Raw genomic sequence first — 8,833 nt, forward strand, 5'->3', positions numbered from 1 at the left:
GTATACCCTTCGAAAATACTTTCGTACGGGTATAAAAAAACCGATGAAAATGCTGTTAAAAAGGTTCCATATCAAAATTTGACAGGTGGACTACTGTATTTATAGCTGAAATAACAAAACTCGCTATCGCATATTCAATTAATTTAAAATAAATCTTTATATACTCGTATCAGAAATCTTCTTAATTAATTTTAAATAAATTTTTCTATACTCGTATATTGATTTTTGAAAAATCTGGCATTTCGGGTAAGAAATCTGGTTTGTAGATAGACCTTTAAAAATCTAAAGAATCAGATAAATCTGACAATATGGGAACTACATAATTATTAGAGAGGGCAGGAGAAAGGGTTTTGTAAACAGATAAATGGATGGACGGACGGACTGACAAATACAACTAATAAGCATTTTTTTCAAAGTATGATATGAAAATATGAATATATGAAATAATTTATATAAAAAAACGAAATTTATAATTTAAGGAAATACGAAAAAAATTTGAGTAACATTCTAATTTGTAAAAAAATATTACACGAACGAGCATTTTTAACAAATACTTTGACATCTAATACCGATGAAAGAACAGTATTAGGTACTCATTTCCTTTAAAAAAATTACCAGTATTACTAAACCCAATTCTTAAAAAAATACCTGATGTGTGTTTGTTTTAAAATTTTTACTTGTTTCTTCACCTCAAAATAAGTTCTCTAATTTTTCTAATAGTGAATAAATATTCATTCGTAGAAAATTCAATATTCATTCATATTTGTATTATGTGTTTGATTATTTTAAAAATTATTGCAAATCCAAATCATAAGAACATATTATTTATGTTATGTATTTTCATAAGCCTTTTTAATTTTATAAACTACATATGTAAAACAAAACAAATTATTGTTGAAAATTAATACAAATTACATCAAGTAATCATGCTATTTCTTATTGTTATTCCACTTTTTAGATAAAAAATTAATAATAAAAGGAGTTTCTTAAAATACTCATCCCACGAGAGGTTTAGTACCAATCCTTTTTAGCACTTTTCCAAAAAATTTTTTGAAAAAAGTGCTTATTAGTTTCACTCTGTCCGTTCGTCCGTCCGTCTGGCCGTGTGTCTGTTTACAAAACTTCTACACCCTTGTAGATAGAAAGCTGAAATTTCATACGTACATAGATCTTCACAAGAAACTTATTTCCGTAGAACAAAATTTTTACCTATCTCCCATGACATTAAAAAATATAATTATTTTTCTTAACTCACACAATTAACCCTTAAAATCGAGCATTATGTTAACCCTTTTTTATGTTAATTTTTGCTTTATTTCAAAGACTGCATATATGCGTCATCCTAAATATATGCAATCCTAGAAATAGTTTCGTATATGAATGAAAATAATTTTAATAATGTGATAGGTATACATAGACTGTATTTAAAAGCAGAATTTTCACTTGTTGAAGGGAAAAGTGCTACAATACAAACCATTGGTTTAACCCAACTTTATTTAAAAAGTTTTTGTTCAGTTTATGTGTGAATTTAGGTTTTAAAGCCTTAAATTTTTAAGAGTTTTCGTGAAGTGTGACAATATTGGAAATGATCTAAAGATAAGAATGACACAAAAGAATCTTAGTGTACATAAATACATATTATGATAGACATAATAAAGTGTTATACATTTTTTATACAAAATTGAAAAAAGCTGAGTTCTCATTTTTCAAATCCTATCCGGGAATACTTCACTGTCAAAAAGCATTTCTCCCCCCTAAAACCTTTTGTAATTTTATGAGTAAGAATAGTAGAGTAAGGAGTATCTATTCCGTTTTTTCTAATGAGTTAAATAAATGTTTTGGGCAAACGAAAAGTACACTTTTTTTCAAATTTTCATTAAAAAAATAGTTTTAATTTAGTTTTCAATTCCGTTTATATTTTAACCGTTTATAGTATTATTTCAAGGAATCTGTTGAATAGACGTACTAGATTAATAATAGGCTGACAGTTGAGTCCATCTTTTTATTTTTGCCCAATGAGATTCCTCAGTCATAAAAAAAAACACATTCCGTATCATATGATGTGAAATCATTGATAACATTTGATTTTCATATGATATGTACTATGAATATCAAATATAACATTTGTATATCGATGGTGAAGCGCACAGATATGCTAAGTAACAAATTTTTGAAAATACATTTTTTTACACCAATACTAATTTCGAACGGTCCTCTTTTGTGGTATAAATTTCATTGCCATGCGTGTAATAGTTTGCGAGATTGGTGTGGGTAAAATAGGCTAAGTGCAAGGTCGAAGTAGCCAAAAAATGCCAAGTGCTTTCTTAAAATGTTTAGATTACCAAAGCAGACATATTGATGAAGCATAAATATGATAAGTACATCCGTTGCAATTGAGGTATACATATTTATACATTTATTTATGTATACCTCAATTGAACGGTATACATTTATACCGTTCATTTATGTACATATTTTACAATATTGGATTTTTCTATTTTGCTGCCGCAATACAGGTTGAAGTAAAGTAATTTTACATTTTCAAAGTATATCAAAGTATATAAATAAATTTTAAAAATTTAAGTTAATATTTTAAAAATTTTCAATTATCAAAGATATGTGATTTGTCCATGCATATATGTATATAGCGATGAACCGTATGAATGTTGTTAATTTCAGTCCTGTCATTAAACTTATTTTAGTCTTTGAATTTTAAAGGTAAGATTAAATTCCTATTTAAGCTGTTTAATGGCAACTACAATCTACTAGAAAGCTCGTTCATCAAGAGCATCGAAAATTTTAATATGTCCACAACATATGCATCCTAAACGCATATTTCTTGTTATCGCAAGTCGCGTTAACTTAAATTCATCAAACTCTAAGTATATTTTCCTTTTACTACAGAATTTTACTGAACACATTTTTTTATTGAAAAAACTATTGCTATTTTAAAATCAGAGGCTGCTTAGAACCTCTTAGAATTAGTAGAATATAAATGTTGATAAAAAAATCATATCACGTCTTAAGCTTTAAAGCATTGTTAAAACTTTTTTTATATGCTACAAAAATATTTCAAATTGAAAAAAATCATAACATAGAAATAGTAACTTGTTGTTTTTGGTTACATTTATGTATATGTATACATATAACAAATACAAATATAAATCTACACAATAAACCTACGAAAGTCAAATTTTTAAATATTGTTATTTTTAGTTATTATGCACAAAAATATTGTTAAGATTTTAGTTAGAAGAATCTAAAAAGGAGCAATTAAAAACCTTTAATTGGTTATTTCTCTTATATTCGAAAATACAAATAAAAAATAATAACAAACAAAAAGGCGGTGTGCTTGTAACCAGGGCAGTGCTTTGTTCCAGGCTGTTCATTTTTTTAAGCTACAATAAATGCTATACTACGAGGAAAAATGAAATAATGAGCATTTTTTTTTTGAAGTATTGAGTTGATTTTTCTGCATTTTTGTAAATTTGGGAAAGTTTACATTTTAATATTAACAAGTTTGTTAATGTATGATATGTTTCCCAGTGATATAATCTTATATAATATACTTAAATATAATATATCTTATATAATCACAAAAATATCTATATATTTTTCATGGGTATACTGTTACAAACCTAAATTCTAATTTGAAATCTAATAAAATTTTTATTTAATTGATTTTATTTCGTGTATTCTAGACTAAAAAATATAGTACCAATTTTGTTTTATTCAGTGTATTACCATTTTTACCGACCGTATTGTGTAAACAATAGGTAGGTTATGTGATGGCAACAAATTTTGCATATCGAGTTTTCGGTGGGAACATACTTCTCCATAGTAGGGAAGTGTAAATAAACTATTTTTAGCAACCTGTCGGTCTGTCGGTCTGTCGGTCTTTCGGTCTGTCGGTCTGTCCGTCTGTCGGTCTGTCTGTGCACGCGTGTATCTCAAGTTCGGCTGAACCGATTTTGATGAAATTTTATATGTAAGTTTGTTTCCACCATGGCACGGATCGATCAACTTTTGGTATATATCAGGCCTCGGGAACTGCACTTTTTAGCGGGCCTGTTTTACATTTTTGAACATTTTGAAGAAAATATTCAACCGATTTACTTGAAATTTTATATATAAGCTCAGCTCGACCGTCCGCAAAAGTTCGTATGTTTTGGAAGAAATCAGGCATCGGCAACTAGACGTTTACTACGGGCCAAATATACATTTTTGTGTATATAAAGAGAAATAATCAACCGATTTCATTGAAATTTAATATATGAACTCCTCGTATTAAAACAATGAACATATAAATTTTTTGGAAAGATCAGGGCTCGAAAACGGATTTGCGGGCCGATTTTACATTTTTCACCATTTTGAAGAAAATATTCAACCGATTTACTTGAAATTTCATATATAAGCTTTGCTCGATCATACGCAAAAATTATCGATCATACGCTCGATCACAAAGCGAAACTCTACTAAGAGCCAAATTTACATTTTTCTAAGTATGTTAACTATAAGCTTACTAATGTCCTAAAAATTGGAAAGAAGTATTTAAAAGACAATTTTTATAATATTCTGTAACACTTTCATTTAACTAGACAATACACAATGCGGTCGGTTATGTGCTGACCACATCAGATTTTTTTCTTTTCAATTTTGCATATCTAGTTTTCGGTGGGAACGCACTTCTCTATAGTAGGGAAGTGTAAATAAACTAAATAATTTTAGCAACCTGTCGGTCTGTGTGTGCACGCGCGTATCGCAAGTTCGACTGAACCGATTTTGATGAAATTTTATATGTAAGTTTATTTCGACTATGGCACGGATTGATTAACTTTTGGGATATAATAGGTATCGGGAACTGCACTTTTCAGCGCGCCTCTTTTGCATTTTTGATCATTATGAAGAAAATATTCAACAGATTTACTTGAAATTTAATATATAAGCTTCACTCGACCGTCCGCAAAACGTCTCAACATTTGAAGAAATCAGATGTCAGCAACTGGACGTTTACTACGGCCCAAATATACATTTTTGCGCATATACAGAGAAATAATCAACCGATTTTATTGAAATTTAATATTTAAATTTTTCGTATTAAAACAATGAACATATAAATTTGTTTTAAATATCAGGGGTCGGAAACTGTTCTGAGGGCCGATTTTACATTTTTTTCCATATCTACGGAACGAATTGATGGAATTTCTTGAAATTTGATATTTGAGTAGAAATTTCAGGGAATTGGCCAGCATTTCAGGGAATTCGGGAAGCACAAAGCGAAAATCTTCTACGAGCCAAATTTAAATTGTTCTAGGTATATAAGCTCACCCTAAAAATTGGAATAAATTACTTAACAGGCATTTTTATAATATTCTGTAACACTTTAAGTTAACTAGACAAAACACATACCACGTCAGCTCTTTTTTTCATAGAAAACTCCAAATGAAATTAAGAAAAAACTATCATTTTTTTTCAAAAATTTGCCAAACATGCATTCACAAAAAAAGGAGGGTGCAGACTTTGATATTTTTCTTATATTAAGTTATTATAATATTGGTAATACAATATCGATATTGCATGTCTGTCAGCGGTATTACATGCATAACAATTCCCAAATGACGTTTATGCAATTTTCAAAACTAAACTTTTTGCTATACTGTGATTAATTGACACTTAAATTGTCCATTATTTTACATGTCACTGATTAATCACTATGTCAGAATTTATGTAACTTTAACGGTAAATTTTGTTTTATTAGTGAACATATATTTTGTATTATAAGTGATCAAATTCTGAAAATACCTATCAGATATAACAATATTAACTACTTCGAAAAATAAAACCGAAAGTTGACTTACATATTTTGAATATTTTGATAAATGGTTCATTAAGAATCCGGGAATTTTTTAAAAATTTCAGAATCAGAAATATTGAAAATTTTCTATAATGTGCTTAATACGTATGCTTCATTCAGCAAGTTTGGAGAAAATATAGAAAAAAAAAGTAACCACTAATTCAATTTTATTATAGATAGTATTTAAATATTGGTTTCTAATACAATTCACAATTTTTTCGCGATCAGGATTATTTTTTCCATCGAAACGGCTAAAAAAATATATCCTGCATAACAACCCTGTGTGCAAAGCGGCATAAAGCCATCACCCATATTCTGCTAACCGCATCACTGACGTAAATAAGATCTATCACGTCACATCAACTCAACTATCAACCACATTCTGTTAGTCATGTCACTGACGTGATACATTTAATTATTAAAATAAAACGTATAAACATTGTTTTAGATTTCCAAAGTACTTCGAAATTTCCAAAAATAAGTTTTAAGCTTTTACTTAAGGAAATACGAAAATAATTTGCAAATGCTTGTTTGATTATCTCGAAAAACCTTCGGCTATGTCAGCATTGTCTACCATTAGTCTTATTAGAAACTCAAATTGCTCATATTTGTAATTTTTTTTTTGTTCTGAAAATACAAAAACACCTACTATCAATATAAAAATTAGTAGAGTAAAATTTTTACTATAATATTAATTAAATAATTTTTATAATTACTTATTCCGCCGATTTTTTCTTTTATTTATACATTTAACCTAGGAAAACGCTGATGAGGCAGTCCATCAAGATGATAAGAAATGACTATCACGTCGAATGAAAAGTTTAGCAGAAAACGAAAACACACGATAATTTTGAAATTAGTTGTCATGTGGAGATTGGTCCCACTTTCGACCATCACGTTTACGACTACTATAATATATAGACGTGATTGTACCACTTCATGCGATACTACTCCCACAATATGGGTGCATGCCTTTCTAGCAGTCGGGTTGGTAGAAGTGATAAAAAAAATTTTTCAATTGGCGATACTAACAGTTGACGTGATGTCAAGAAAGGCATGAAAAACATTTTGATTACATAATATGTACGTATATACGAAGGCCTTTGGATGTATCGGGAGTGACTACTCTAATTTTATTAGAAGCTTGAATTGCTCATATCTTTTTGTTTGAAAAAGAAGCAAAATTTTATACCAAAATTATCAATATAAAAATTAATTGAATAAAATTTTATTATAAAATTATTTAAATAATTTTTATAACCAATAACTTCATGAATTTTTTCTTTTTATTCAAACATATAGACTTGAAAACCTAAGTCTGGTCTATAGAATGCAAATATTAAGATCGTAAAAAATAACTGTCAAATAGTATGATCAGTCACGTCTACGATTACCAGAATAATAACAATTAGACCATAGTATTATTTTATTGGATATTACACCAGAATAATCAGTCTTAGGTTTTGGAATTGCTTTAGAAATGTATTGTATTGAATTGAATGTTGAATTGCTTGTTGAATTGCTGAATGTTGAATTGAATATGTTCAGAAACTTTAAAATTAAATTTCTCAATACTATTTTTCAAATTACATAAGTACATATTAGGGATGTAGCTGTATACATATGAATAAATATAAATTTTAGAATTAAATAAAAAATCTTGCTAAAAGTTACGCTTTCACTTATTGTTCCTTTGCTGTAACAATAGCTTAAAAGTTATTTAACAACTTCTGAGTTATTTCTACAGAAATAAGCGTTTGAAACATTTTTCTTTTTTTTAAAAAACACCATTCCTCTAGCTTGAAAACTTTTGCTTGCAATAAAATATAAAACACTGCTTTAGCGAGAAAAATATGTATGTATGCATGTATATTGGCCCGAAAACTTTTTTCACACGTGCAAATTTTGATTACATACATATACATATACATAATATGTCAGTGTTGCAACAAATGAGTATTATGTCTTCATGAAATAATATTCATTTTTAATATAAATTCATTAAATATATAAATGTAAGTTTTTGAGTTTTATAAAACATTTTGTATTCACAGTACGATACAAAAAACAACCACACAAATTTTGTTTCTTTCTCGATCATTCGTTATTTTAAACAGTTTCAATTACTAGTTTTAAAACACATTATGTTATATAATTAATAATTCTATATATAGAGTAGACTTTACCTCTATAACGATATTATGTAATCCAAAGGAATTTTTTCACTTTCATTAAAAATTAATCAATTAGTATACATATTTAGGTACAACTGGATATAAACACGTACACACACAGGTATAAGAAGAAATTTTGTAAAGAAAAGTTTGTTTTATAAAAACAAAAGGTTGAAATTAAAAATACGAATAGAAAGATTATACGAATTCACATAATTATGTATGTATATATTCATACGTGTATAGAAACAATGTGAACGCGATCTTAAGAATTAGAACGAAACGACCAGATCACTGGTTTTACAATTACTGAAGTTCAATAATTTTAAAATTTAGTAAAAATTTTATTTTATTGCTGTTGACATTCAATTTTCATTCTGTTTTATTTTTCTTTCTTTTTAATATACTTATTGAGAACCTATTTAATTTGTATATATGTATGTAATATATATCTAGCGATGTAATCAATATATGTACATAAAATACGCTAAGCTAATATGTAAGCCTGCATATGCATATATAAGTAGATATGGATACAGAGTAGATAAAATTTGAAAATGGATTTGTACAAACGTATACATATTTGATTTTATTTAATGGATGAAAGTAAGTTTTGAGCAAAGTATATTTATTTTATAAGTAATTCGACTCATCCCAAACCGTTAGTTTTCGTTCGCTTTCCACTTCCACTATTCTGAAAATTTTCCATTCCTATTCAGAAATAGATGGTGATTAGAGTTCTGTGGGCAAGAAATAAACAAAAAATTGTAAGCAAACGAGTGTATCAACAACAGCGGGCTGAAAT

General features: G+C 28.0%; 1 protein-coding gene across 1 annotated transcript in view; it reads right to left on the bottom strand.

Annotated features, from left to right (window-relative positions):
• Positions 1 to 8,319, bottom strand: part of LOC129614889 (long-chain fatty acid transport protein 4) — a 46,367-nt gene extending 38,048 nt beyond the window's left edge. Inside the window, exon 1 of the mRNA XM_055529841.1 lies at positions 8,041 to 8,319. The gene's annotated coding sequence lies outside the window, so the exon portion shown is untranslated. The remainder of the gene's footprint in view (positions 1 to 8,040) is intronic.
• Between the last annotated feature and the right edge of the window lie 514 nt (positions 8,320 to 8,833).

Source organism: Condylostylus longicornis, unplaced genomic scaffold (assembly GCF_029603195.1).
Source record: "Condylostylus longicornis isolate FDR11 unplaced genomic scaffold, ASM2960319v2 ptg000125l, whole genome shotgun sequence".
Lineage (NCBI taxonomy): Eukaryota > Metazoa > Arthropoda > Insecta > Diptera > Dolichopodidae > Condylostylus > Condylostylus longicornis.